Source organism: Bos javanicus, chromosome 27 (genome assembly GCF_032452875.1).
Source record: "Bos javanicus breed banteng chromosome 27, ARS-OSU_banteng_1.0, whole genome shotgun sequence".
In the NCBI taxonomy this organism is placed as follows: Eukaryota; Metazoa; Chordata; class Mammalia; order Artiodactyla; family Bovidae; genus Bos; species Bos javanicus.
The window spans coordinates 15012808-15039795 of NC_083894.1; the positions used below are offsets into that span (position 1 = coordinate 15012808).

A 26988-nucleotide genomic window follows, 5' to 3' on the forward strand; every position below is an offset into this window, starting at 1 on the left:
GCCTCCTTGCCCAAGTCAAACAAAGGCTCAACCAACGGGACCTCATGAGCTCTTAGACCTTTCCTTTCAGTCCCAGCCCCAGGGGACCGTTGCATGGAAGCACAGACTTTCCTTGTACTCCAGCATCTTACCTCAAGCTCAAGTTCAAGCCAGACTTCCTGCCCCAAGGTCAACTCCAACACACACAAATGCAGCTCAGAAATACCAGGCACTTCACAGCCCAGGAGGAAACCTCAATGAATCCAAGTCAGAAGCAGATGGGCAAACCTCAAGCCACTCCGTTTTTTTTTTTTTTTTCAGGTGGACAGTTCTAAACAGGTTTCCATGAGGTTCTTTTGAGATCCCAGTGGAAACAAGCCCACCGCTCCCAGCAGCAACCTCAGCAGCCCACCCTGTTTATGCTTTTCTTCCTCCCTTCCTCACTCTCCTGCCTCCTGGAGTCACCACCCAAGTAAACCACCCACACTCCTCAGCCTCTGCCTTGAGGGGTACTTAAAGGAATTGTCAAAGCTATGGTTTTTCCAGTAGTCATATATGGATATGAGAACTGGACCATCAAGAAGGCTGAGCACCAATGCTTTCAAACTGTGGTGCTGGAGAAGACTCTTGAGAGTCCCTTGGAAAGCAAGGAGATCAAACCAGTCAATCCTAAAGGAAATCAACCCTGAACATTCATTGGAGGGACTAATGCTGAAGCTGAAGCTCCAATACTTTGGCCAACTGATGCAAAGAACTGACTCATTTGAAAAGACCCTGATGCTGGGAAAGATTGAGGACAGGAGAAGGGGACAACAGAGGATGAGATGGTTGGATGGCATCACCGACTCAGTGGATATGAGTTTGGGCCATCTCCAGGAGATAGTGAAGAACAGGGAGGCCTGGCGTGCTGCAGTCCATGAAGTCACAAAGAGTCAGACACAACTTAGCGACTGAACAACAACAACAAAGGAATAAAGAGACAAAGCCAGGAAACAGAAGGACCAGCCCCTTCCAAGTACAGCTGTAGCATCAGCACAATCTTGCTGATGACCTTCATCAACAATCGTGTAAGAACATTTCCTAAGGGTAAAGTGTTCTCGACAAATTTATGTTACAACCTAAACACGTATTCAAGAGATCTTTTGTTTGATTTTGTTTTTCTTGCAGGGGGCAATCCCTTTGCTCTTTCCTGTATTTCAATGTCTAAATTCCTCATGCAATGCCTCACTTTCAAGCTTAAAATTTCCCTGAATCGACTGTGGCCTGTTGGGAGGCAGAATGGAGGGAACTGCATATGGAAAATGAACAAGGAGGGGAAGCCAACCAGAAGCCAAAAGCTGTGACTAATTTTGACACCAGAGATGACAATGGACATGACAAAGTGCAAACAGCCCTTTTCACAGCTGACCTTCCAGCTGAGGATGGCGGACTCCAAATTTTCCTGGACAATTCCATTTCAGATTTTTGACATGAGATTTATAAACACATTCCTCTTGTCAGACCATTTGTCCAGATTTAAGCTTCAGAGAATACTGTCCCAGACCATCCACAGCGATGGCCAGGCCAAGGTCTGCTTTCTGTCACCTGGGCACCTTGCCCGATTCTCAGGCTTGGCCCCCACCGGGACACATAATACCCAGGTCCTGGGTACCCCTGGGATAAGGCTCCTTGACAAGGCCAATCAACCTCTCTTCTTACACAGCCTGGCCCTGTTAGGGGTGCCCTGCTGCAGAAAGTGCCCTGCAGCTTGGTGACTACCAGCCTCTGTTGTTGTTGTTTAGCCACTAAGTCGCGCCTGATTCTTTGCGGCCCCATGGACTTCAGCCCACCAGGCGAGGCCTCTAGAACCACCTCTCCCTAGCACCAGCTCTTACTAGCAGCTCTGGATGGAGAATCCTGTGCCCAGACTTCGGGCCCTCTGGGAGGCAGCCTGGCTGCCTTCAAAGAGTTTGGCTCTTTGAGCTTCCTTTTTGTTGTTGTCTTGTTTTTTCTTTGAGGTTTCTCATGTCTAATTTCTAGGTAATTTTTTGAACTGGATCAGAAAGAGGATGAAAAGGGGGAAAGGCAAATTAAAAAAAAAAAAAAAACGCAAGAAGGGACTTCCCTGGTGATCCAGTGGTTAATATCCTACCTTCTAAGGCAGGTGGCATGGGTTCCATTCCTGGTCAGGGAGCTAGGCTCCAGCAAGCCATGCTGCATGGCCAATAAAAGGAAAAATTTTTTTAAAGAGAAAGAAAATAGGGTCGCCATGCAATAAGAGGCCTAATTAGGGTCCTGGAGCTCTTCTTCCTTACAGCCTGATTCTGCCTTGAGGCTTCAGACATTCTTGACCTAAAAGTGAACCTGCTTATCTACTACTTACCCCCACATTTAAAAACCAAAAACGGGGTGTGCAGCAGAGAGACAATCAACTTGGGAAACCGGTCATCTTAGAGCTGGAAGGAACCTTAGACTAATTCCTCACATAAAACAGGAGATTCTGTCATTGGATTATAGCCTAAGGTAATATGTTGGAGATTTCTGTCGATTTGGAAAAAAGAGTCCTAAAACCTGATGGTGGCACATTGCTATTTAATCACGTTTTCTGGGGATTCTCTGGTGACTCAAAAGAATCTGCCTGCCAATGCAGCAGACATGGGTTTGAATCATGATCTGGGAAGATTCCACATGCCACAAAGCAGCGAAGCCCGTGTGCCACAATTATTGAGCCTGTGTTTTAAAGCCGGGAAACGCAACTCATGAGCCCATGTGCTGTAACGACTGAAGCCTGCATCCCCCAGAGCCCTAGCACTGCAACAAGAGAAGCCACCGCCATGAGAAGCCCATGCACTCCAACTAGAGGAAACGTGCGTGCAGCAAGGAAAACCCGGCACAGCCGAAAATAAAGAAATAAATTCATATAAAAAATAATGTTTTCTACAAGCAAGGGGCTACTTTGTATTATAGATGGTGTGGCGGGATCCTACACGGTGCAAGGGGAGAGAGGTGATTTTATTATCTATGCTGCCCCCAAGTGGTGGAGGCAAGAAAGCACACCCAGAATGGGGCATAGGCATTAGCAACTCCAGGGAACAGACGTTTACATACAGAATAGACAATTCCTCATCATTGTAAACAGCGCTACAATCATCTAGGTTTTATCCTCCTCATCAGAAATTATAACAGCATCCATATAATTACGAGTAACACCTTTTATGTACAAGCCCTGGAAAAAATCACATTTTAACCTCCAACAAAAGGCCACAGAAAGACGTTTTAAATATTCTAAGTATTATTCAGCAAACATTTATTGAAATAAGCCATGGGCCAGGCACTGCTCTAGACTCTTGGGATAGAAAGATGAATCATACATAACTCTTGGCTTAAGGAACCCACAGTTTTCGCCCGGGAATGAACAATCAACAAATCACTGCCCAGTGTGATGTGGACTATAACAGACAGTATAATGATCTTTTTCATATTTTCCTTCTAGGCAACAGCGATTCAACAAAATGTAAATGGAGGAGTACACGGATTCTCTCTTCCCTCCTAATATTTGGAGCAAACCTTCCACGGCTGCCTCTCCGGGCTCCTCTTCTAAGATGCAGACACCTAAGAAGCACAGTCTGCTTGTCAAATCAGTTGCCTCTTGCTTGAGATTAGCCTGAGGTCACAAGATGCAACTTTCACCAGATAATTTTCCCCATCTTTCATAAACTTTTAATTGTAGTCTGTGAAAAACCTTGAGGACAAAACAAACAAATGCCCCCACCCCCAAGAAAAAAACCTGCTTGCCTACTAGTCACGTTTTTAAAAACACCTATTACCTTTAACTGAATGCAGAGTTCCAAAGACTAGCAGGGAGAGAAAAGAAAGCCTGCTTAGGTGAACAATGAAAAGAAAGAGGGAAACAATAGAATGAGAAAGATGAGAGATCTCTTCAAGAAAATTAGAGATACCAAGGGAACATTTCATGCAAAGATGGGCTCGATGAAGGACAGAAATAGTATGGACCTGAAAGAAGAGGATATTAAGAAGAGGTGGTAAGAACACACGGAAGAACTGTACAAAAAAGGTTTTAATGACCTGGATAACCACAATGCTGTGATCACTCACCTAGAGCCAGACATCCTGGAGTGTGAAGTCAAGTGGGCCTTAGGAAGCATTACTATGAATGAACAAAGTTAATGGAGGTGATGGAATTCCAGCTGAGCTATTTCAAATCCTAAAAGATGATGCTGTGAAAGTTCTGCACCCAATATGCCAGCAAATTTGGAAAACTCAGTAGTGGCCACAGGACTCAAAAAAGTCAGTTTTCATTCCAATCCCAAAGAAGGGCAATGCCAACAAATGTTCAAACTACCACACATTTGCACTCACTTCACGTGCTAGCAAGGTAATGCTCAAAATCCAAGCTAGGCTTCAACAGTATGTGAACTGAGAACTTCCAGATGTACAAGCTGGATTTAGAAAAGGCAGAGGAAGTAGAGAACAAATTGCTAACATCTGTTGGATCATAGACAAAGCAAGAGAATTCCAGAAAAACATCTACTTGTACTTCACTGATGACTATACTAAAGCCTTTGATTGTGTGGATCACAACAAACTATGGAAAATTCTTCAAGAAATGGGAATACTAGACCACCTTACCTGCCTCCTGAGAAACCTGTATGCAGGTCAAGAAGCAACAGTTAGAACCGGACATGGAACAACAGACTGGTTCCAAATTGGGAAAGGAGTACATCAAGGCTGTATATTGTCACTCTGCTTATATAACTTATATGCAGAGTACATCATGAGAACTGCTGGGCTGGATGAAGCACAAGCTGGAATGAAGATGGCCAGGAGAAATATCAATAACCTCAGATATGCAGATGACACCACCCTAATGGCAGAAAGTGAAGAACTAAAGAGCTTTTTGATGAAAGTGAAAGAGGAGAGTTGGCTTAAAACTCAACATTCAAAAACACTAAGATCATGGCATCCAATCCCATCACTTCATGGCAAATAGATGGAGAAACGATGGAAACAGTGACAGACTTTATTTTCTTGGGCTCCAAAATCACTGTGGACAGTGACTGCAGCCATGAAATTAAAAGATGCTTGTTCCTTGGAAGAAAAGCTATGACAAACCTAGATCAGATCAGATCAGTCGCTCAGTCGTGTCTGACTCTTTGCGACCCCATGAATCGCAGCATGCCAGACAGCGTATTAAAAAGCAGAGAGATTACTTTGCCAACAAAGGTCCATCTAGTCAGAGCTATGGCTTTTCCATTGGTCATGTATGGATGTGAGAGCTGGACCATAAAGAAGGCTGAGTGCTGAAGAATCGATGCCTTGAACTGTGGTGTTGGAGAAGACTCTTGAGAGTCCCTTGGACAGCAAAGAGATCAAATGAGTCAACTCTAAAGGAAATCAAAATAAATAAATAAATAAATAAAGGAAATCAACCCTGAATATTCATTGTAAGGACTGATGCTGAAGCTGAAGCTCCAATATTTTGGCTATCAGATGCAAAGAACTGACTCACTGGAAAAGACCCTGATGCTGGGAAAGATTAAAGGGAGGAGGAGAAGGGGGTGGCAGAGGATGAGATAGTTGGATGGCATCATCAAGTCAATGGACATCAGTTTGAGCCAACTCTGGGAGATAATGAAGGATGGGGAAGCCTGGCGTGCTACAGTCCATGGGGTCACAAAGAGTTGGACACAACTGAGCAACTGAACAACAACTGTACCTTCATCACTTTATTATGTTTCCAATATCAGTGTAGAAGCAACAAATTGTCTCTTTACAGTAATAATAGATTGACAGCATCAAACATCAGAGATATCAGAGAAGAGAAATTAACTTGCTAAGTATAAGGTTGCCAGAACCAAACAGTGGAAATGGAAAACTTTTAAAATAGGCCAAATTACAAATTAAATAGAGGACTTCCCTGGTGATTCAGTGCTTAAGACTCCATGCTTCCAACACAGGGAGTGCAGGGTCAATCCCTGGTAGGGAAATTAGGATCCCGCATGCTGCATGGTGTGAGCAAAAATAAAATAATAATAATTTTTAAAATAAACAAGATTAAAACATGTTTTTAAACATTGAGATAAACCAAATTAAATAGAAAATAGCTGGAAATATGGTAATGAAGCCAACAGGAGAAACTTGGGAAGCAGTATTAGGCAAAGAAAAGAAAATACAGTGACAGGAGCTTTGGGTGTCTTTGTCATGCAGTATGGAGTATGCAAAAGAGGCAGTATGCAGTGGTCCAAATGTATTAAAAATTTCAGTAAAAGCAAATTGAAATGTATTTATTCTTAGTAGATGAAAGGAATAATGTTTCAGATTGGACCAGCTTTGCTTTAAAACGTGGAAGCACTTTTGAGCCATTTAAGAAGAAAGAATCAGGCCAAAATTTAGGATTCATTTCATATAATTAGCACTTAATGAATAATTTAGGGGGAAATCTAACCTGAACAAGTGATAGCCAGGGAATAACAAACACATTCTAAAGTATCAAAAGCGAATGATGTCTTGGTGTCGGTATTTCTGAGAAAGGACCAAAAAATGACAGTTTATATTCTTAAAGAAGATTGAAGTTGGACCACAGAGTCTACCTCCCTCAATACCTAATGAAATAAAGTATCCCAAAAGAAACAGCATAATTTTCTTGGCATAACCAACATGGAAAAGGATATAATTAATGCCAGGCTATACACTTCAGAAGGAGATGATGATTGATGAAACAGAAAGGAAACTTTGACAAGGCTGTGCCAGGCGTCAAACCGACTCTCACCCACAGAATGAGACCAGAGCCACCGGACTGAAGAGGTGCGCGGCCCAGGACCACAAGACCATAAGGACTTCCGAGAATGCTCACTGCTGTCTCAAAGTGAAAAATGAAAATTAACAAAAACTTCATTGCCGTATTGTTAAAATTCCTTCAAATATTTTATAGGAACATCATATGTAAAGTGAAATATGTGATCATTTTATCATATCTAATATGGTAAAGAACAAGAGTGTCACCAAAATTGAAGACCTGACATAATCTCTAAGAGATCCTATTAATATTTTCCTTATTGAGGAGAAGGGATTGAGGCAATACCTTTATATTGTCGTGGAGTGAAAAAAAATAATTGCTCTAAAGGTCAGCGTTGAATTCACTTTTATTTCAGGGTTTTTTTTTTTTCCTGTTAAATTCAAGCAAAATACAATAACTCAAAAAGGTTGTTTTTTAATCTTGCTGAATAGACTCAACAGGAGAGTGGAAATGATAGAAGATAAACGCTTAAGAGCAGTGACTAGAAATTACTCAATCTGAAACACAGAGAAAATAGATTGAAAAAAAAATTAAAAGAGCTTCAAAGACTTGTGGAGCAACAAAAAAAAAGTTACACTGCTTGAGTCACTGGAGTTCCAGAAGGTGAGAAGAAAGAATGGGGAGCTGAAAAAAACATTTGAAGAAATAGTGACTGAAAGACGGAAACCTATCAATTCACGGAACTGAATGAAGCGCAAATCAAAGGAATCCACACCAAGACAGTCTCATAAGCAAACATTTGAAAACTAAAAGCAAAGAAAAAACTCCAGAAGCAATCAGAGAAAAATGATACATTACCTATAGGGGAACACCACTTCAGATAACAGCAGATTACTCATCAGAAACCATGGAGGTTGGCAGGAAATGACACAACCTTTCTCAACAGCCAAAAGAATGGAAGAGGCTCTGTGAATTCTGTGTCCAGAGAAACTATCCTTGGGAAAGAAAAAGAAAGACATCCTCAAATGAAAGAAAACTAAGACGACGTGTCACTAGCAGACCAACCCTTAAAGAATGGTGAAGGAAAGTTGTCCAGGTGGGAAATGACAACAGAAGAAGGCTTGGGACTTCAGGAAGAAAAAAACAAACGATGGAATGGGTGAAAATAAAGGTAAATATAATAAGCTGTCCTCATGCGTTTCTGAAATCATATGTGACAGTTGAAGCAAAAATTATAACAACATTTTTTGATGCTCAATATATGTAGAATAAATACTTGAAACGATTATATTTTAAAAGCAGGGGTAAAAAAAGATATAAATGGAAGTAAGTTTTCAGTACTTCACTTGTAGTCGAACATGGATATCTATAGATTGTAATGTCACGTCTGTATATTGTAATTCCTCAGTTCAGTTGCTCAGTTGTGTCCGACTCTTTGCGACCCCATGAATCGCAGCACGCCAGGCCTCCCTGTCCATCACCAACTCCCAGAGTTCACTCAGACTCACGTCCATCGAGTCAGTGATGCCATCCAGCCATCTCATCCTCTGTCGTCCCCTTCTCCTCCTGCCCCCAATCCCTCCCAGCATCAGAGTCTTTTCCAATGAGTCAACACTTCACATGAGGTGGCCAAAGTACTGGAGTTTCAGCTTTAGCATCATTCCCTCCAAAGAAATCCCAGGGCTGATCTCCTTCAGAATGGACTGGTTGGATCTCCTTGCAGTCCAAGGGACTCTCAAGAGTCTTCTCCAACACCACAGTTAAAAGCATCAATTCTTCAGCGCTCAGCCTTCTTCACAGTCCAACTCTCACATCCATACATGACCACTGGAAAAACCATAGCCTTGACTAGACGGACCTTTGTTGGCAAAGTAATGTCTCTGCTTTTGAATATGCTATCTAGGTTGGTCATAACTTTCCTTCCAAGGAGTAAGCGTCTTTTAATTTCATGGCTGCAGTCACCATTTGCAGTGATTTTGGAGCCCCCAAAAATAAAGTCTGACACTGTTTCCACTGTTTCCCCATCTATTTCCCATGAAGTGATGGGACCAGATGCCATGATCTTCATTTTCTGAATGTTGAGCTTTAAGCCAACTTTTTAACTCTCCTCTTTCACTTTCATCATGAGGCTTTTTAGTTCTTCTTCACTTTCTGCCATAAAGGTGGTGTCATCTGCATATCTGAGGTTATTGATATTTCTCCCGGCAATCTTGATTCCAGCTTGTGCTTCTTCCATTCCAGCGTTTCTCATGATGTACTCTGCATATAAGTTAAATAAGCAGGGTGACAATATACAGCCTTGATGTACTCCTTTTCCTATTTGGAACCAGTCTGTTGTTCCATGTCCAGTTCTAACTGTTGCTTCCTGACAACCATAAAGAAACCTATACAAAGGAATATACTCAAAAAAGGAAAAATTAAACAAGATAAACCTTAAAAAAAAATTGCCCAATCGCCACAGAAGAAAGCAAGAAAAGAAAAACAGGAAACAAACAAAAAATAAATTATTAAATGGCAGGCTTCAGCTTAAGCATTTCAAGAATTGGCTTAAATATAAGATCTATACACATTAATTAAAGGGTAGAGATTAGCAGAATAGATTTTTTTTTTAAAGAAAAGAAAGTGTGATCTAACCAGATGCTGTCTGCAAGAAACTCACTTCATACCCAACCAAACGGGTAGTTTGAAAGTAGAAAGATAAATGTCATGTTAACAATAATTGTAAAAGCAAGAGTGGTTCTATATTGTTAACAGAAAAAAAGAAAAGGGATGAGGGACAATATATAATGATTTTTAAAAATCCACCAAGAAGACATAGAGACACTAAACGTGTATGCACCAAACAATAGAGTTTAAAAATTCAACTAAATGTAAAACTTTTAATCAGAATTAGCACTGGTGATATCGTTTATTCAGAATTATTTTATTATCCACTCTTCCATCATCTATTTTTTGATCTTCCTATTTATCTGTATATGGGCCCAGAGGATGAACGGCATGGTGTTTTCCTATGTTAATGATGGTTAACGCTGTGTCCTTCCACTGGCTTGGAAAGAAAGAAGGTGAAGGAAGTGAAGTCGCTCAGTCGTGTCCGACTCTTTGCGACCCCATGGACTGTAGCCCACAGGCTTCTCCGTCCATGGAATTTTCCAGGCAAGAGTACTGGAGTGGATTGCAATTTCCTTCTCCAGGCTTGGAAAGGGAAAGTATAAATGCTGTGAAGTGTTACTCATAACGTTTGAGGGGGTTTGTTTTTTCATCAAGATAACCACAGTGGTGTGGTCACTCACCTTTCACTGCTCAACTGTCATGCAGCATCTCAGGTGAAAAGGGCCTCTTGTACGGGGATTTCCCCATAGTTCTTTGTGGTGCATGTATGCAGACCCTGCATTTAGAAGCATTTAAGTACTTTGTATACCAGTGTGATGATTAAAGGAACAAATTATTGTTGTGTGTTTAGTTACTGAAGATAAGGCCACAGTGACAGTAACGAGTTCAGGACAAGTTATCTGGGAGAGTGAGACTTGGTCTTTGAGAGTGGATCCCCTCTACCTCTCTGCCACGACTCATTGACCAAAAAAGTTTAGGTGGAGCAATGCAACAAGAAACAAACACCCCGGTGTGTGATCACTATCGTGTGCTGCTGATACTTGTGATGTGACTAGACCTGTCTTCCTGTTCACAACAGATAGACTGAAACAAAGAAAAATGTCTCTTTGGAGATTTCCCAGTCTCCCAATTGTATCAGGATGAAATTACTTAGAATTCAGGAAGCTTGGAACATGGGTTTTATTTTACTCTTTGGCAGATGTAGACCGGAGTAAGGGTCTGGCCATTGTCCTTGTGGTCTCAGGTCAGCCTTGGGAAAACATCACCATGCCACTCCTGATTTTATACTCGATGGGCAGTGGGTGGCTAACCCGTGTCCAGGGAGAAAAGCAGACTTGAATATCTAGAGTTATCAAATGAATGGCACTGACATCTGCTTATTGTGCGTGGGATAAGGTAGAAGAGCTTAGGACTGGACAGCCACATTCACTAATGGGGCTTGATAAAACCCCTTCCAGTGACCTTTAGGCAATGTGAACACAAAGGTGAACCCAGTGTTATTTCATGATCCTCCAGATCAGTTGGTAGAGCTCTCCTTCTTGTGAATGAAATATCACACCTCAGAGCTATTGTTACAATCCAACACAACACCACTCAATTCGTCAATTCTGCCACCTATGTCTGTTCTGTCTACGTTCGTGCCTAGAAAGGCAAGTGCTACAGATTAATATGTCATATGGGGAGAGTGCCTGTCTTTTTTAAGCTATAGATTTTATGCTTATAAGAAATAAGGGCAGGGCCAGTTTTAACACAGATCATAGCAAGTTTAATTTTCAAAATGTACTTTTGAGAGTTTACTATTCCTGTTGGGTAAAAGAGGCATTGTTGGTGTTATAGGGCTTTACAAATTGTTTACGCCATCCTGTAAAAAACGCACTCACCCTTTTTAAAAAAAATTTATTTGTGGTCTTGGTTGTGGCACACAGGATCTTGTCTTCCGGCGGTGAACAGGGAACGAACCTGGGCCCCCTGCATTGGGAGTGCAGTCTTAGCCACTGACCCACCAGGAAAAGTCTCCCTGCTCACTCTTAATGGACAAGGTGTTTCAAATGTTGAAATAAAATATTTTAAAATTTGCTGACAAATATTTGTATGTGAGCTGCTTCTCTCCACTCTGAAAAGATACCAGAGTGTATATCTATAAGGACAATACTTAATTTACTAGAGTATATTTATAAGGATAACATTTTTGAGTGGACTGTCTGAATAATTACAAATGTCCTTTCAGGAGAAGGACGAACTGCCTTCTTTGTCTGTAAGGTTTTTCTCTTACTGTGAGCTTGAAAAATTGGGCAGTTCTGACATTCCTGTAGAGCTCCATTGGCAAAACTGTGGAGCTCATTACTCACCTCTCATTATTCACAGAATCCCTTCTTTGTCCTTTTGTGCCAAGTTGTGAGTTAAATTCGTGGGAAACGGGAGTATTTTTTTGGCAATCCCACATGGCCATTGAGGGAGTGCCAAAGATATTTTGGGTACTTAGTCACCCTAACAGACTGCTAAGTATTACTGCCCCCCAACCCCACCCTGAATTTAGGGTTGGCAAAGAAAAGTGGTCATTTTTAAAAATCCAGCTCCAATCTGAGAACGGGGAATAGCAATCACTTGTGTTAGCGACCTAGCAATGCAATAGTCAATAGAAGGACCATCTGGACATCTGAGCTCTGTACAAGGGAGGTGCCCTTATGGTTTCATAACCACATTGGCTATGAATTACCCCAAAGCATAGCCAGTGCCATTGAAAATGTTCACAGGTTTGGGGGGACTTTTTTAAAAGAGGAAACTATACTCACTTGAAGAGTTTCTGCTGCGTGGGCGCCCGCTGCTCAGGTTGGGGGAGGTTTTTTCTGTAATGTTGGCTTGAGTGGGCTGGTTATTTCTGTTTTCTGTCTTCCTAGGCTGCCCCTTTCTTTGGAAGCTCTTTTATCTTTTTTTTTTTTTTCGTTTGTACCATTGGCCTTTCTGTGTTGCCAGCTTCTCTGTTATTCAATCCAGGATGCATGAGACAATGAGAAAACTCACTGCCACGTCACTCTCTGGGTTCTGAGGTCGCTCCCCCGTCTTCCTCCTTCTCTCCCCTTTCCGAGTTTTCTATATTTGCTTTATAATATCCAGGCTTTCTAGCAGGAGGGATAGGAGGAGTGCATTGACTCTACCTTAGTCTCTGCAGTACTTTTATATCAATCAAACAAGAATTCCATTGGAATTGAGACACAGCATACATTTCAGAGGTCTCTAAGGATGTGCAGTGAACTTCATCAGTGTTTTCTCCAGTAGAAACCCTGCATCTGAGTCATTGTTTAAAAAATCAACTTTTGGGAATTTCCTGGTGGTCCAGTGATCAGGACTCTGCACTTTCACTGCCGAGGGCCTGGGTTTGATTTCTGATCGGGGAACTAAGATCCTACAAGCTGCATGGCATGGCCAAAAAAAAAAAAAACTTGTTAGGTTTATTATTCATATAATAATGACTATTTTACATAGACTTAAATGTACTCATTTTAAGACTGCACTTTGATGCATTTTGACAAATATATACACCTACGCAGCCATCACCACCATCAAGCTGGCAAATATTCTGTATTTTCTAAAACCTTCCTTCTGCCCCTTTGCAGGTTCTCTGTCCTAATCTCTGCCCCAGGGAGGTACACAGATTTTTCTCACTGAGGGCTTGGTTTTTACCTGTTCTCATCCTTATTTAAATGGAATCTTACAGTATGCATTTTCTTGTCTGGTTTCTTGCATTCACAACGATGCTTCTAGGACTCATCCATATTGTATGTATTGGGAGTCTTACCTTTTATTGGTGAAGAGTATTCCTCAATCTCTGTATCCGTTCACCTCTTGATGGATATTTGTGTCATTTCCATTTTAGGCCCTTAGGAATAAAGGCACTGTGAACACTGACGTACAAGCCTTTTGGTGGACATGCATTTCTATTTCTCTTGAATAGACACCTAGCGGTTGAATGAGCGGCTCATATAGTAAGAGTGTATTTAACATTATGAAAGTGCTAAACTGATTTCACAAGTGGCTGCTCGAGTTTGCATTATCAGCAGTTGTGCACGAGAATCTGAGTACTTCACATCCTTTGGCTCTGGCCCTGGTCCCTGCCACCAGCACTGATGAGGATTCTTCCAAAGCTAGTGTGGTTTCAGCCTTTGGCATTTCTTACTAAAACTAGTCCCTGCCCCCACCATTTCAGCTCTTTACATTCCCTTCACTGGAGCTAGGACAGACTCTGGGATCTTCCCTTGCACAGACCCAGAACCCACTCCTCCCATTTAACTTTGGAGGTCTGGATTTTTGACTCCAAGAAGTCTTTCTCATACCCAAATCCACATGTTTTTCAGCACAAAGGAGTCCTTCTTTAAGGGAAAACGATTATTTCCAGGTGTCCTTGAGAAGCTTAGCCTGAAAGAGATGTAAAAATCATTTGGGGCTTTCCTGGTGGCTCAGGGATAAAGAATCTGCCTGCCAATGCAGCAGACACGGGTTCAATCCCTGATCCAGGAAGATCCCACATGCAGTGGAGCAGCTAAGACCTTGCACCACAACTATTGAGCCTGTGCTCTAGAGCTCGGGAGCTGCAACTACCGAGCACATCTGCCGCAACTGCGGAAGCCTGCGTGCCCTAGAGCCTGTGCTCTGCAACAAGAGAAGCCACTGCAATGAGAAGCCCAGGCTCCACAACGAGAGAAAGCCTGCATGCAGCAGTGAAGACCCAGCACAGCTGAAAATAATCAATGAATAAAATAAAATAAAAACCATTTGGAGGTGTACTAGAGACCAGCAGACCAATCAAGTTTCAGTTATCTGGATAGGAGGTAATGAGCAGGATCAATTTGTGCTATTTCCATCCTAGTAGATGTTGAAAGGAGAAGGCGATGGCACCCCACTCCAGTCCTCTTGCCTGGAAAATCCCATGGACGGAGGAGCCTGGTGGGCTGCAGTCCATGGGGTTGCAAAGAGTTGGACATGACTGAGCGACTTCACTTTTCACTTTCATGCATTGGAGAAGGAAATGGCAACCCACTCCAGTGTTCTTGCCTGGAGAATCCCAGGGACGGCGGAGCCTGGTGGGCTGCCGTCTGTGGGGTCGCACAGAGTCAGACACGACTGAAGGGACTTAGCAGCAGCAGCAGCAGACCTTGAAAGATCAGCAAGTTACTTACTTTCAAAATGTGGCTTGTCCCATGGAGCCTATTAATATTAACACAAAATTGTTATTTCATTGCAAATTTGGGGAAAAAAGGTTTTATGCAAAACAAATAGTCCTCCATTAATTCCATTTCAATCAATTTGAAAATAATTTTTATTATCTCTTGGACTCTTGTGGTGTCTAAGGTGGTTTCAATTCTCTATAGTGGTAGTCATCAGGACATTAAATTTTATTTGGAAAATGCCTCAGCCTCCCCTACACTGGCTGGTAGTTTTTCCATTTTCTGGTGTTCATCTATTTATTAGACCACCTGCAGGAATCTTATTCAACTGGTGGCTCAGATGGTAAAGCACCTGCCCGCAATGCGGGAGACCCAGGTTCCATCCCTGGGTTGGGAAGATCCTCTGGAGAAGGAAATGGCAACCCACTCCAGTCCTCTTGCCTGGAAAATTCCATGGTCGGAGGAGCCTGGTCGGCTACAGTCCATGGGGTTGAAAAGAGTCGGACACGACTGAGTGACTTCACTTTAACGACTTCACTTCCGTCGATAGCCAAGGCAACCAGTCTATGGACATTTTGGTCAAGACATCACTGCATGAGGCCCGGAGCAGGGGACCAGGTGAATTTAATCCTGTCTGAGCATTAGTTTCCCCATGTTTAGCTTGAGAGTATTTTAAAAAGTACATCTCATGACCTGAATTCCTGTGGATGTACATTACAACCTCAAGATGTCTGCAGAACAGAATGGAAGGTGTCTGAGATGGTACTAGAGGCTTTCTCCAGGGCAAAATATTTCCCAAAAGGACAATATTCTTTCCAGGTGTGGTATCTGGGATTTTTTTTTTTTTTTTGCTGTGATTCTGTAGAATACAGTAATTTCACAAGAAGAAAAATCACCTGGTGAACTTCCAAGTGAATCAAAGCTGATTCACAAGGTGTCTACCAAGTGTTACTTAAGTCCGGGCTCAGCCTTGGCCCTGACTTGGAGCTGGGCGTGACCGAGCGGGCACAGGAGGTAGAATTCCTGCCCCTTGAGGTCCATGCACTGTGTCATTCTCACCCTTTGAGTGTGGATGAGACCTCGGAATGTGGTGGGATTTCACTCCTGTCAGGCTAGGTCACGTGGCAGAAGGGAAGGGATCTCGCAAATGCATTAATAACCAAGGCCTCTAACTGGTTGCCTGTAAATGAATCAAAAAGGGAGATAATCCTGGCTGAGCCCCACCTGAGCAAGTGTGAACACCTTGCAAGGAGGCCTGGGCCTTCTTTGGAAAGAGGAGATACTTGAACTGAGATATCTTCCTTCTGGCCAGGAAGGAAACAGAATGTCATGAACTGCCTGTAAAGAGGCTCTCGTGGCAGGGACTGCAGGGTGGCTCGTAGTTGTCTGAGGGTGGTGTCCAGCTGACATTCAGCCAGAAAACAGATGTAAGGGACTGAGTTCTGCCCATAACGTTTATGTGGCTGGCATAGCCCACTAGCATCTTGATTTCAGCCTGGTTGGCCCCTGATCTGAGGTCGTCGTGCCACTGTGCCTGGACTCCAGACCACAGAAACTGTGCAAGAATAAATATGGGCTGTTTTAAGATGCTGTGGTGCTGGTTTAGTCACCAAGTCATGTCCTACTCTTGTGATCCTATGGACTGTAGCCCACCAGGCTCCTCTGTCCATAAGATTTCCTAGGAAAAATACTGGAGTGGGTTACCATTTCCTTCTCCAGGGGATTTTCCCTACCCAGGGATCAAACATGCATCTCTCATGTCTCCTGCATTGCCAGGTGAGTTCTTTACCAGCAGGGCCACCTGGGAAGTTGGTGTGCGGTAAGATGCTGAGTGTGTGGTAAATAGTTTCACATCAGTAGAAAATGACTTCAGCAGGTTCCAGACATTATTCACATGCCCCCAGCTTTCTGCAAAGCTGCTTTCACCTTGAAGTCACAGTACTGGCACAGACCTTGCCTATACGCAGTAGGGCAGTGATCCAACCTATTGTGAGCACTAGGAATCTGAGGCAAGCCATGGAGGGTCCCATAGGAAATAAATGAGCCTTGATGTAAGACAGCACTGATTGCTTATGGGCTCCTAAGCTGCGTTCTTTTTAAAAAATTATTATTTATTTTGCTGCATCAGGTCTTAGTTGCAGAACTTGGGATCTTCCCTTAGGGACTGTCCAGTTGTGGCGTGTGGGCTCAGTAGTGAGAGTGCATGGGCTTACTTGCTCCGCAGCATGTGAGATCCTAGTTCCTTGACCAGGAATTTAACCCTCTTCCCCTGCATTGTAAGGTGAATTCTCAACCACTGGACCACCGAGGGAGTCCCCTAAGTTGTGTGCTTTATGTGTATCCGCTCTAATCTTCCCACCCACACTGCAAGGATGCTGTATGGTTATAATTATTTTCTGACTGAGGAAACTGAGGTTCGCAGAGGTGAACTAAGATGGCCAAAGCCATGTTGTTAATGAGCAGAGATATTAAGCTCCGTGGCTGGATCTTGCTGACCCCAAAGCCGGTGAACTTTCAGCTGTTTTACAATGCTGCTTCCTGTTTCTCACCTCCACTTTGAGTTCCTAAGAGCCACAGCGTCATTTGGCTCCCCAAGTGCCCCACTCTGTGGCACGCTCACGCAGTTACTCCTTGCTTGGAGCCCAGACTTGTGGGTTTTCTTGCTCACATCTGTTTGCTGCCGCCCACGTGCAACACCATGACTGATGCTCCTGACTTCAGTCCCTCAGCTCGAGCAGCTATCTGTGTCCTAAAGTAACAGAAAGAAGAATGCAGCTGGATAGAAACTCAAAAAGGAATGTAAGAAAAGAAAATTATGGTGTTTAAAATGTGTTGCCAAGAGACTTCAAAAAACCAGGGTACACAATCCCAGGACAGGGATCTGCCCATTTTCAACCAAATTTGACTCTCCAACTCTGTAGGGTTCCCCCTCTATTCTGAGACTTGTTGCCCCTCCTTTAAGTTGGCTTCTTTAAAAAAATTTTTTTTTTTTTTTGGTATTTATTTGTTTTTGACTGTGCTGGGTCTTTGTTGCTGTGTGGACTTTTCTCTAGCTGTGGTCAGCGGGGGCTACTCTCTAGCTGCAGTGTGCAGGCTTCTCATTTTGGTGGCTTCTCTTGTTGCAGAGCACAGGCTACAGGGTGCATGGGTTTCACGAGCTGCAGCATGAGGGTTCAGTAGTTATGGCTTCCAGGCTCTAGAGCACAGGCTCAATAGTTGAGACACGTGGCTTAGTTGCTCCATGGCATGTGGGATCTTCCTGGATCAGGGACTGAACCCGTGTCTGCTGCAGTGGCAGGCAGAATCTTTGCCCCTGAGTAAGGTGGCTTCTTCAAGTGATGTGCTGAAGTATAGTTGTGGGTCCTTTTGAGGGCAGGTTCTGGAAAAGTGAGCCTCTGATATATTTATTCAGATTGTTCATAGGGATCTGAGATCCTGTATTCATCTGCTCTTCCCTCCAGCTAACGTCCCCCCACTCAGCCAATAAGAGATTCTTTCCTATCTTCCACACTTTGGCCAAATCCACATACACATGCTAATTTGGTATCTCGGGAGAAATGGAATGTTTCCTGCCATTATCAGTAAACAGAGGATGTCAGAGTCATCAGCCATTTCAGCCACCGTGGATGGTGAGCCAGTGAGCCCTGAGGAGCTCAGGAAGCAAAGAATACCCGCCATCTAGCAGCCATCAGACTGCAGCCACTCCCCATGGTGAGCCCTGAGGAAACTCAGGTGTGAAAACACCGGATACTAGCCCCAGGTGCACATCAGGGGAACGATGTCAGTGAGCCCAGACTCCTGCATCTTCCCATACATGGAAAACCACTAAACTCCTTAACTTGAGATATCCGGTTTTCTTTAATTAACAATAATCTTTTGATGTTTGGACTGCCTGCCTTTTGTTACAAAACTCCTCTGTAACCTGGCTTCCCTCCTCGCCTCCATGGGACAGTTCTCTAAGGGTCACTTGAGATGCTGTCTCCAAGGCTTGAAGTCTTAAAAAATCCCACTGAATCAAGCGTAACTCTCAGCTTCTAGGTTATGAATGTTTAAGTCCACACTCACAAGGGCAAAGCTGTCAGTATCAGGGGCCCGGTGTTTCCTCAACCTTTACGGATGCAGACTCTCTGCTAGACGTCAGCGAATGCTTTGGCTCATGTTTTTAACTTGGTGTCCTTTGGAGAAGTAAGTTGTTGATGGGACAGTAGAAAGAACAAAGACTTGGGAGGCAGTAATCCAAATTCACGTTCAGGCGCTACCGGCTGCAGGCTGGGTGACCTTAGGCCAGCTGTTCAACATCTTTTCCGTTATGAAATTTCAACCTCAGTTACAAAACGGAGATGATAATACTATTTCATGATTCTCATGAGAATTGAGGGAGATGAAGTTTGAAAAGAGCTTGGCATAGAGATTCTGCCTAAGAGTTACTACTAAGCACTTGTGACAAAACCCTCATCCTCACTTCCTTTCACTCTGTCGCCACCTCCTACTCCCACACGGTTCATTTAGCTTTTAGACACACGTCTTTGTGGCCCCCAAGGAGACTTGGCACATTAAGTTCTTGTGTTTTGCCACTTAACAGCTGAAGGCCAGGTGTGACACAGAAAGACAAGGTAATCTGCCTCTTCCCTCTCGGCCCTTCCCCACAACTGGACCAGTGTCCTCCAAGCTGGGGAAGAGGGGGAAGAGGGGAAAGAGTCGGGATGATACACTGCTGAGGGCCTCTGGGAAGGAGCCCTGCTCTCCAGCCACTTGGATTTGGCGTTCTGCAAATTAGAACAGACTGGCGCGCCATTTCCTGGTTGGATCCCTGAAGGAGAAGCCACCCCCCAACCCAGCACCCTCCCCATCACGGTCACTGTAGAAAAGGCTTAAGCAGGTGGGCTGGGGGCAGCCTCCCGGATACCCTGCTGCCCCCACAAGGCTCAGGAAACAGCACGATAATCTTCCTCTGTGGTGAAGACACAATGGACCTTGATGGGTGATGGGTAGAAGCAGAAAGGTGGTGGTGGTTTAGTCGCTAAATCATGTCAGACTCTTGCAATCCCATGGACTGTAGCCCGCCAGGCTCCTCTGTCTGTGGGATTTCCCAAGCAAGAATACTGGAGTGGGTTGCCATTTCCTCCTCCAGGGGATCTTCACAACCCACGGATTGAACCCACATCTCTTGCAGGCGGTCTTTGGCATGACAGGCAGATCTTTTTACTGACTGAGCCACCTGGGAAGCCCAGCAGTAGAATATGCCCCACTAAAAACATACCTCTATGGCACAGGATTATTTTGAGAAACTACAGACAGACAAGAAGCTCTGAAAACAAAGGAGAAGTTAGTCTTTTGCAAGAGAAATGTACATTTGCCAAGGAAATTTCCACTTGTACCGTTGTCTCCCTCTCTGGACCAAGAAGAAAAGGATAATCCTAGGCCACAGGGGACCTACCTATCCATGGAGGAGACAGCCTGAAATCCATAGAACAAAGCTTACCCTGTCTACCTCGCTCTTCCTGGTAACGGCCCCATAACCAGCCTCCCCTTGCTTGTCTAAGAAAGACAAGATTATTTAAGCCCGTGGTTTAGATCACAACTGGGGAGTTACTCAGTTTTGCTGGGTGTCTCCCATGTACACATATAAACTCCTCTTTTTTTGTTGTTCTCTTCTGAATCTGTCTCTTATTTACAGGGCCTCAGCCAAGAACTTAAAAGAGTAGAGGGAGAATTGTTTTTCCTCTGCTTTAAGGACGGGGATGACTGGAACGGGAGAAGGCAGAATGGCTGCAGAGCAAACGATAAGAGCAGAAACTCCATGGGAATGCAGATACCCTGATGGGTGCCTGAGAAGGGGAGGGGCGGGGAGGGGGCCAGCCCAATGGGGAATGACATGCATCTCAGCAGGACCCATGGGGCACCTGTGACAAGGGAAGAGCAAATGTCCCCAACCCCCTCTTCCATCCATGACAGGGTGCTTCACTAACTCCCAGGCAGGGAGGGAGCCCCAAGTTGGCTGGGTTAACTCTGAATGGGTCAGGTTTGTCCCAAACACTAGCAAGCAGAATGGAGGTTCAAGTAACCTGACTTATTAACAGAATGATAAAGCTAGTTCATGTATTGGGACCCTTAAAATGGAGGGCACCCCAGTGAGCCCACCCATGTCACAGATCTAAACCTACATCAGCCTGCACTTACCAGAAGCACCTGTCCAGGAAACCACTCACGATCCTCCAGCTCAGCTTTGGCTAGCACACCTTACCCTGGAAAGCAGGACCTGCGAGTCTTAGAAGGAAATCCCCAACCTCCTACCCAGTCACGCTCTGGTTCCACGTTGCCATTTCTAACTCTGTAAAACTCCCTCTTGTCCAAAATCTCTCAAGGAGAGGGTTTCACAGCTGGCAAGATGCTCCTTGAATAAGGGACAGCAAACTCATTACTAAATCATTTTCATTTTGTTATCTAATGAGAACGTTACGTAGGGGAACAGAATATGACACTCCAAAATATGCCACTCTGACATGCGGGTTGTTTTGGCCTGAAGGCAATGAAGACACAGCAGATCTTGAAAGCTCTATGAGTCTCCCTTAACTGCCTAAAAGAATTTAGATAAAGGACTGGTAGCAGAAAAAGTTATTACCAGAGATAACTTTTTTTTAAGACAGTAATTTAGGGTTCTACTGGGGTCATAGTCCAACCTGTGTTTCTTTTTAGGATTAATGCATTTTAATTTTCGGCTGTGCTGGGTCTTTGTTACTGCACATGAGCTTGCTCTAGTTGTAGTGAGGGGGGCTACTCTCTAGTTGCGGGGCACAAAGGCTTGTCATTGCAGTGACTTCTCGTTGCGGGGCATAGGCTTAGAGTGCTTGTGGCACACGGGCTCAGTAGTTGCAGCTCCCAGGTTCTAAAACACGAGCTCAGTAGTTGTGGCTGCAAACTTACTTGCTCTATGGCATGTGGGATCCTTCTGGACCAGGGATCAAATCTGTGTCCTCTGCATTGGCAAGCGGATTTGTAACCATTGGGCCATCAGGGAAGCCCCAAAGATAGCTTTTATATCAGAAAGACTTATCTGCAAAGCAAGGCAAACATTTGTTTACCAAACATTTTTTTTTCTTCTCATCTGCCTGTGATTTGTCCTCCTCTCTTTTGAAGCCCCAGACCCCCTACTCCCTTCTCTTTAGCTCAGGATGATAGGTAAGTCTCACTGAGAATAGAAGGGACACAAACTTGAGCACTGTAAGGAATGATAAGTCAAGAAAGAAGTTCTATTGACCTTTCCAATGATAGCAACATCATGGATATGTGGAATAACCTGCCATGGTTCTCTATAGCTTTAATCTGTCAGAAACTTTTCCGTCGTTATTTTTTTTTTAAATACAATGGATTAAAAAAATATTTAGTTTTATTTATTTATTTATACGGCTGTGTCATGTGTTAGCTGCGGCATGTGGATCCCTGACCAGCGATTGAACACGGGGCCCCTGCGTTGGGAGCGCTGAGTCCCAGCCACTGGATCACCAGGGAAGTCTCCATCATTGTTAAATGTTCTCATGTCACTCCTACTGGAAGGAATACAGTTGACCTCATTTTAGAGCAAGAGAAACTGGAGTTCAGACTGGGGAAGAGACAGCTAGTAAGAAGATTCCAGAATTAGTACAACTTGAACAGTATGAAACCAACCAACAGAGGAAGTGTGCCCGTGGGAGGTGAAGTGGGGATGGGGGAATTCTGAGTTGAAATGAACTGTGACTGTATTTAGTGAAAAACATTTCTTAGTCTTGGTTTACCTGTAAGTTTCACATGCTGAAAAAATGGGTTGCCCAACAACCATAGGACCTTCAAAGACAATGCAGATGTCAACTCAGGATTTCTAAGAATTTACTTGATGAGATTCGAAAGTATGCTCCTCTCCAGCTAAGCAAGTTGATAGCAATGCAGTGGTTTCAAGGGACTTTTACATCGAGGGTTGAACACAGAGTAGATGCCCTTAAAGCTCATAGATAAACTTTCACAGTAAGCTGCTGTCAGTGACTTGATGACTTTTGAGAAGAAATTTGTGAAGAGAATTTGTAACATTTTTAGCAGTTAACTTTAAGGATGTGAATGTATTACAGTAGCTCTAAGTCTAGCTTTTTTATTATTTACTTATTTTCATCACGCATGGCATGTGGGATCTTAGTTACCTGACCAGGGATCAAACCTGTGCCCCTTGCATCGGAAGCCTGGAATCTTAACCACTGGTCAGCCACGGAAGTCCCTAGCTTATCTTTTTATGTTCTTGGATCAGCCAAAGCACCCTTTTGGTTAAACTATTTCAGCCTTTTAATTCTGTTCTATGCTTGAGGGCATGTGGGAGGATGGGAGAAAGCAGGGATAAATCCAATTCTGATTTTGTATGGTTTTGTACTTGTATGAGAAATTCAAATGAAATATAAAGAATATGCAATTGCTTTGAACATCAGAGAGATATACCCAGAAGGTTCATAATAAATTTCTCACATGAAGAGTTTTTGGAAAAAAAAAAATTGTTTAGAAGCTACCAAATTGATCAATAGGGATAAAGTACTGAAACTAAAATACACAGATGGAATCTGTCCTCCATGGACAGACTTAATATTTAAATCATTTAATTTTGTATCAGCCTGGGTTGGGTCAACAGATGATGATAAATCAGACCTAGAGTTGATACACACAAGCCAGACAAATCTGGTTGGTTTCTCACTGCGAGGTCCCAACTGGTAGCTGGGGACAGAGAGCCAGGAGGGCTGGAAGGGGAGCAGGGGATGGAGAGGACAGGGTGGGGTGTGGATGCAGAAGATTTTGGTATCCAGACTGCCTCCATCACTCACCCCCACAGGAATCCAACTCGTTCTCGCAGATTTACAAATAATTGAAACTCTCAACAGGCACCACTTGCAAATTTGATTGCTCAGTCTCTTCCCTCTGAATTTGCATCAGCAACAGGAGCTCTGGAGGGAAATGTTCAAAACAGAGGCCCAGCAGCATTGTCTGGAAAGAGGGAACTGCTATTTCTGCCTGGTACTTTTGACAATATTAGGTTCCGATTAAAAACTGAAAGCAAAAATGCGTATTTTAAGGTTTTGAGCAGAATTTTCAGTTATTTTTCTAAGCTGTAAAAATGAGTAGGCACCTTGAAAAATGTGAGAGTATGTCCCGTCTGATTTTGGGGATCAAGGAGGAAATGGGAAATTCATAAAATGTTCTTTTATGAATAATGTTGATAACAGGTGGTAGTTCTAAAAGTGTTATTTGGCAAAAACAAAAGATGGGTTTTTAAAAAATTCCCTAATATGAAAGGTTTGTAAACATGACTACATTGTATCGCATTATCTTGTTTCTGTACTCCTACACATGGAATGGGCTTCCCTAGTGGGAAAGATGGCAAAGAATCTGCCTGCAGTGCAGGAGACTCGGGCTTGATCCCTGGGTTGGGAAAATCCCCTGAAGAAGGAAATAGCAACTCACTTCAGTAGTCTTGCCTAGGGAATCCCATGGACAGAGAAGACTGGTGGACTACAATCCATGGAGTCAGCAAAGAGTTGGACACAACTGATCAACTAACACACACACACACACACACACACACACACACACACACACACGGAGTCTCATTTCAGCACATCATTGCCGGTAGGGAGGAGGGCACATCCAACATTCTCAGCCCTTAGATCCACAACCTCATTTCCAAAATGGTCCTTCATTCTACTTCACTGTTTAACTCAACCAGTCACACCTTTTCCACAATCAAACGTGCCTCACCTCCCATCCATACTCTGACTACAATCAGCAATCATTTCTTTTTCTTAATATATATACATTTTATCAAAGTATAGTTGACTTACAATGTTTCAGGTGCACAGCAAGGTGATTCAGTTATACATTTATACATATATTATTTTTCAGATTATTTTCCATTATAGGTTTTTATAAGATATTGACTGTAGTTCCCTGCGCTATAAGCCTTTGTTGTTTGTTGCATATCTTTTTTTAAAAAAAATTGTTGAAGATAGCTTTTGGTTCTTTCTTTTTACAAATGATTCATTTTGATTGGGCTAGGTCTTTGTTGCTGTGCACGGGCTTTCTCTAGTTGCGGCAAGCTGGGGCTGCTCTCTAGTCGCAGTGCCCCGGCTTCTCACTGTGGTGGCTTCTCTTGTTGAGGAGCGCAGGCTCCAGGGGCACAGGTGTCAGCATTTGCAGCATGCAGGCTCAGTAGTCGTGGAGCACAGGCTTCGTTGGTCCGCAGCATGGGGGATCTTCCCAGACCAGGGATCGAACGCATGTCCCCTGCATTGCAAGGTGGATTCTTAAGCACTGGACCACCAGGGAAGCCCTATTAGCCATCCTTTAGTCTTATTTTTTTCACTATTGTATGATGAGGGTTCTTCAAATTCATCAAGACCTCCAGGCCATGGACCACTTGTCTTATCCCCTAAAATTACCCCCTTTCTGTATTCACCGTCCTATCTATCCAGCCCAGCTTCCATGGTCCGTCAGATGAGTAACTGATCTTGCAGTCTTCTGAAATCTGTGACTTCTCTTTTTTCGCCATGCCACATGGCACATGGGATCTTAGTTCCCTGACTAGGGATCAAACCTATGCCCCTTGCAGTTGACCCTTGGGGTCTTGACCACCAGGCAAGTCCCACTACTCTTTTTTTTGATTTTGGGCAAATTTCCAAAGTTGGATGAAGCCAACCAATGCCAATACCAAAGCAGCTGAATGTTCCCAGATAAAACCCCACAATGGGGCAAGTTGGTTCCACTGTGATTTCAACTGGGCCCTAAATGCTGCCCAGAAATCTCACTAAACCTCTCTGGTTTATCCACTCTCTAGCTCTTGACAGTGATGGTTTCAAACCTTCCTTATTCTTCTAACCCTTTGAACAGCTAACTTTGAGTAGAGTCCTTGTCTTCTACTTCTTAAAAAATATAAGAGAACTTCCTGCCACAAAACTGACAAGCCTAGCTTTATTCACACCCAGCTTTTCATATTTCCTCCTGTTAAGAAAAAAAAAAGGCTTCTTCTCTGGATCCCCACAATTATGTTAATTTAAATTGATTTAAATTAACATAATTGCTAAAGCTGAAACTTCAGTACTTTGGCCACCTCATGCGAAGAGTTGACTCATTGGAAAAGACTCTGATGCTGGGAGGGATTGGGGGCAGGAGGAGAAGGGGACGACAGAGGATGAGATGGCTGGATGGCATCACTGACTCGATGGACGTGAGTCTGAGTGAACTCTGGGAGTTGGTGATGGACAGGGAGGCCTGGTGTGCTGCGATTCATGAGGTTGCAAAGAGTCGGACACGACTGAGCAACTGAAGTGAACTGAACTGAAATTGATTTAATTCTCTCTCATTTCTTAGGAATCCTACACGGTCAGTTACTTCTTCCTCCAGTATTTTCAGTCTTTATCCTGACTTGATTCTTGCCATCAGCATTTAAACATGTTCAGTCTTGCACACATTTCAACTTCCTATTCCCCACCCTGCCCTTCCTTCGAAGCCAATTTCTCAAGTTTTCTATACTGCTAATTTCCATTTCCTCACTTGGCACTTCCCTGTCAATCCTCTCCAAGCTGGCTTCTGCCTCAATATTCGCACAGACTCCCTTTTGTCAGGGCTTCCCTGGTGGCTCAGATGGTAAAGAATCTGCCTGCAACGCTGGACACCCAGGTTCGATCCCTGGGTCAGGAAGATCCCCTGGAGAAGGAAATGGCAACCCACTCCAGTATTCTTGCCTGGGGAATTCCATGGACAGAGGAGCCTGGCAGGCTATAGTCCATGGGGTCACAGAGTCAGACATGACTGAGCGACTAACACGCACACACCTTGTCAGGATCACTTATAACCCCCCGTCGGGAATCCAATGCGTATTTCAAATGCTCCTTTCCTTGCCATTTTCAGTAGTGTGTTCCCAGCTGGCCACTGCCAAGCAGCTTCTTCCCCTGGCCTTCTCACCCTCTACTCCCGCTTTCCCATCTTCAGCTCTGGGAGTCCTTTCCAGTGTCCTTTCCTAGGTCCCTGGGCGTTGGAGTCTCTTCTCTTTTGCACGGGTACTCTCTCCCTCGGTGGGATCTGAGAAGTAGCATCCTCAAGGTCGTGCACTGCGCCGCCTCCCCACGCCAACCTCACCTGTTCTTCTGCTTATTCGCCCCATCCACAACAGGCTCCCCACGCCAACCTCACCTGTTCTTCTGCTTATTCGCCCCATCCACAACAGGCTCCTCAATGCTCCTTAATGCTTCTGCCAGGCAGAAGAGAGTCTGGGGACTTCCCTGGTGGTCCAGTGGTTAAGAATCTGCTTCCCAGTGTGGGGATTTCGATTCCTGGTCAGGGAACTAAGATCCCACCCAGGAACAAAGATTCCACATGCCACAGGGTAACTGAGACCTAACACAGCCAGGTTGACTTTTAAAAAATTAACGAGTCTTTGGAAATATTTCAGTAAAATCAGTGAATCAGCTTTCAATACTTTGGCCAAACATTCTTCCC

At 43.8% G+C, this 26988-nt stretch overlaps 1 long non-coding RNA gene across 1 annotated transcript; it reads right to left on the reverse strand.

Moving 5' to 3' along the window:
* Nucleotides 1-2896: 2896 nt before the first annotated feature.
* On the reverse strand, nt 2897-26642 carry LOC133239870 (uncharacterized). Its single transcript, XR_009734020.1, has 3 exons — nt 13122-26642; nt 12118-12735; nt 2897-7710 (listed from the first exon to the last, which is right to left on the reverse strand). It is a non-coding gene; the product is annotated as an uncharacterized LOC133239870 (long non-coding RNA).
* Nucleotides 26643-26988: the final 346 nt, after the last annotated feature.